The 4,445-nt window shown below is 38.9% G+C and overlaps 1 long non-coding RNA gene across 1 annotated transcript; it reads left to right on the top strand.

Moving 5' to 3' along the window:
* Positions 1-221: 221 nt before the first annotated feature.
* Positions 222-599, top strand: LOC115189752 (uncharacterized). Its single transcript, XR_003876986.1, has 3 exons — positions 222-262; positions 359-446; positions 586-599. It is a non-coding gene; the product is annotated as an uncharacterized LOC115189752 (long non-coding RNA).
* Positions 600-4,445: the final 3,846 nt, after the last annotated feature.

Here is a 4,445-nt window from a genome sequence, read left to right as displayed (position 1 = left end):
AAGATATCTTGAAATGTGATATTAGGCCTGTATGGCAGTACTGTTACTGTATGGCAGTACTGTATTGGCTAGTGCTTTCTCCAATATGTTCTTCTATTTTACATTACATTGTATGTCGATGCCATTTATCTTTCAATATTTATTTATTTAATATATATATATTTTTTAACGCTTGTAAGACTATTCTTTGACACATTTACTCTTCCTTTGAAATTCTTATAGGACAGAACATGGACACAATGCAATTGGGATCAAGAAGAAGGTACAGATATGTTCTAGGACAGCTGCATTTGAAGTGTAGATTTAACCTACATAGCAGTCAATACAAACAATATTAGCATACAAATGATCTTTTCAGATCTTCTCAGAAATGAATCAAGTCCATGGAATGGATATAGACAAAAAGATAATTCAAGGACTATCAGAGGTAGAGAGGCGAGGCAGGGGTGAAGACATCATCCTGCTATTTTGACAGTCCCTGAAGGACAATACAGAAGAGGGATCTACTCTTATTCCTTCCCTTTCTCTAATGTATTTTGTAATGAAATTAGCAAGTGTAGTAAGATCATTGATTTACTTTACTAGGACTGGAGACCACAGCAGCGATTCTGCTCTTGCCCTACCTCTTCAATGAGGATCCGAGTGGCCTTTATGTCCATGACAAGGTATGTCTATGCACCAATCATCTGTTTCTTCATTAACATAGGTGTGCATGCTTATATAAAACTAAGGCTGAACATTTTTTATGTTCTTTGTTAATTGTATGTGTATTAATCTTTTCTTACTTTTGTTGACACTGATTTCACCGCTCTTCACTCCTTTACTGCACATTGGCGGAAATCCATTTCTTTAGCAAGTCTACAATGCTGTTAGTTGACCTATGATTCATTTTTAATGTTTTTATTGTACATCATAATTTTATATATTTTAAATGTCATGAAAAGCACCGTACAAAGTAAATGTATTATTTATCATGGTCTGACATGTCTGCAGAAATTTTGCAATTTTATAATGTGTTTTGTTTGGTAAATTGTTTTGTAAATATTAATTCACATTTGTGGTGCCACTAAATAAACTAAGAATTATTTGAAACATCAATATTGTCAATATTATTATTATTAAAATATTTCTTATAATGGAAAGAGAGTGGACAGGGAGTTTAAAAAATGAACCCCAAAAGGTTCTTTGAGGAACCATGATAAGGGGTTCTTCAAATAACTTTTAGGGGTTCCCCCACAGTTTCAATTTGAAGAACCCCTACAGGATACTCCAGGAACCTTTACTTTTTAGAGTGTATATTGATAAAAGTCACCTTGTCCGAGAGACATTTACATAGTTATACACAGCCCAATTTGGGATGATTATTTTAGGGTGAAATAGTGGCCACAACAGACAGACCTGATATCGCCCATAATTCAACGTCCTTGGACGTCACGTGCTGAGTGGGTATGACCAAAGTTATTCTGTTTAGCTACACTTTGTAGTACATTTTTACACTATAATAAATGTTTCTGATGCCACATCACCCGTTTTCAAAGGGAGTCGTTGGTTTTTAGGGGCAGTCGCTTTTGAGCTTTTTGTCAAAGTATTTTCTCAACTGCGATACCAACTCCAGTCAGCAGATGGCGATGTGCGTCTTTCAGGTGATTCTGCCACTGTGACGTATAATCTAGTGGACGGGACGCTTCTTCAACATCAACAGCTAGTCAGCCACCTTGGTTCACTCTAACTTTATGGAAAAAGGTTTATTCAATAAATCTAGCAACTCCTCTCATACTGGGAAGAACCCTGCCTTAAGGGCAGTTTTATTTCAATTGTAGTACCTGGACGTTTTATAGTTTCATCCTTAGGGTAATTTACCCTAAAGTGGACACACTCCCATCAGTTTCTGAGACAACTGCTCAGACTTTGTAGACAGTTTAATAATGCTTAACCCTCATCTTTATCAAATGATCCATTAAAGATACCAACTCAAAACCTACGTTCGTCTACATATGGGTTGTTTAAATTGTATCTAATTATATTCCCAGTATTACTTCATCAAATCTCTAGTAATCATTATACACACATACAATTCATCATATATTCACAGAATCCATAGAAAACGTAAGAAATGATCAGGTAGTCACGACAACCATTCCATTTGCTTTTTCAAGGACTCTCCACAGCTACGAAGCAGCTCTCCAAACATACTCCCAGCAGAACCAAAAAATATACTTTTGTTTCTCGGATAATGACCGTATTGTCAACGGTTCTCTAACCTCCCAGAGACCACGGCAAAATCAAGCCTCCCAGGAACTATAGACCTTCTGCTGCTTCTATCACCCCCCTCTCAATACCACCCCGTGATCTTCTATGATGGGCAGTGAAGGAACGGAACACCAAGATAACGTTATAATAAAGCTTATTATCCAAATGTCAATCATCTGATTAAGCATAGACCTCTAGGAGGAACTATAGACCAGACCTCTAGGAGGAACTATAGACCAGACCTCTAGGAGGAACTATAGACCAGACCTCTAGGAGGAACTATAGACCTCTAGGAGGAACTATAGACCTCTAGGAGGAACTATAGATCTCTATGTTACTATCCAAACTTCAGATTGAGACTCAGTCACGCAACTCTCATACCACAGTCACGCAACTCTCATACCACAGTCACGCAACTCTCATACCACAGTCTTGCAACTCACGCAACTCTCATACCACAGTCACGCAACTCTCATACCACAGTCACACAACTCTCATACCACAGTCATGCAACTCACGCAACTCTCATACCACAGTCACGCAACTCTCATACCACAGTCACGCAACTCTCATACCACAGTCACGCAACTCTCATACCACAGTCTTGCAACTCACGCAACTCTCATACCACAGTCACGCAACTCTCATACCACAGTCACGCAACTCTCATGCCACAGTCATACAACTCTCATACCACAGTCACGCAACTCTCATACCAGTCACACAACTCTCATACCACAGTCACGCAACTCACATACCACAGTCACGCAACTCTCATACCACAGTCACGCAACTCTCATACCACAGTCACGCAACTCTCATACCACAGTCACGCAACTCTCATACCACAGTCACGCAACTCACATACCACAGTCACACAACTCTCATACCACAGTCACGCAACTCACATACCACAGTCACAACTCTCATACCACAGTCACGCAACTCTCATACCACAGTCACACAACTCTCATACCACAGTGCTATTTCCAAACATAACTAATCAATTAGTAGTTGTTACGAATCCCTTTTGCCCTGCAGTCTAGGGGGGGATGGAAACGAGACCCGTAACATATCTCACGCAAATTATAACAGTGAAAAGGAACAGTGAGAACAAAAACCACAGACAACTTAAATTTACCGTCAAACACTTCAGGTTTATTTTTAAACACACGGTAAAGGGGGGCAGGAAAAGGGGCTGAGCTGGACCCTTTTGAAAGAAATAATAAGTATTCAAAAACACCCCTAAGCTAGACTACCTGCTTCAACAACAGCTAGCTCACTAACCAATAAAATACAGTGGGTGGTTGGCCAGTTCTAACTAGTGTTCTTTAGACAATATTTATAGTGTATGTATGTATAATATTTACCCCAGGGGTAATGTATGCCCATGGGCGACTTGTCTTGGTACCCCTTTTCCCACCAACAAACAAACAGTCAAACACCATAACAAAACAACACTCACAGGATAACGGACAAAGTGACATGTAGTTGCAAAAACAAAAGAGAGAACTGATTGGGATACTTTTAAACCAAGGGAAAGGGGATGTGATTGGGTAAGAGAAAAGGAGCAGGTGTCTTCTGATTGGCGGCACCTGTGAATAGGGCAGAAGGAAAGAAAATACATGCACAGGATACCTGTATCCGTAACAGTTGTTTTTCAACAATATTTTAACCTGCAGGAGTATTTTCTCATTTCTATCTCATGGTTAGTTCCTAGGATAATGAAACTCATACATTTACATCTCTCAATACTTCTAAAATGGGGTCCAGGTTTAAAACAATTACAGGTTTAAAACAAGTATATGTTTAAAATAATTACAGGTGCACCTTACTAGCTTATACTATATCATAAATAGTCTTAAATAGTAAACACAGATTCTAGTTTTCATCCAGTTCACACAGATTCCGGATGTTTTAACGTTAAATGGCCAAAACTAGTTCACCCAGATTCTAGTTGTCATCTAGTTCACACAGATTCTAGTTGTCATCTAGTTCACACAGATTCTAGTTGTCATCTAGTTCACACAGATTCTAGTTGTCATCTAGTTCACACAGATTCTAGATATTTAACACTAAATGACTGAACCCAGGGCATACCTGGCAGCACATTTAAAATCATTGGAATTCACCACTTCTGAGGGTCACACAGACACTTTTCAGAATGAGGTCCTTCTTCCAATAGAGTTTCACCA

Source organism: Salmo trutta, unplaced genomic scaffold (assembly GCF_901001165.1).
Source record: "Salmo trutta unplaced genomic scaffold, fSalTru1.1, whole genome shotgun sequence".
In the NCBI taxonomy this organism is placed as follows: domain Eukaryota; kingdom Metazoa; phylum Chordata; class Actinopteri; order Salmoniformes; family Salmonidae; genus Salmo; species Salmo trutta.
The sequence above is the reverse complement of the archived record's forward strand: the minus strand, read 5'-3'. Positions and strand labels throughout refer to the sequence as shown.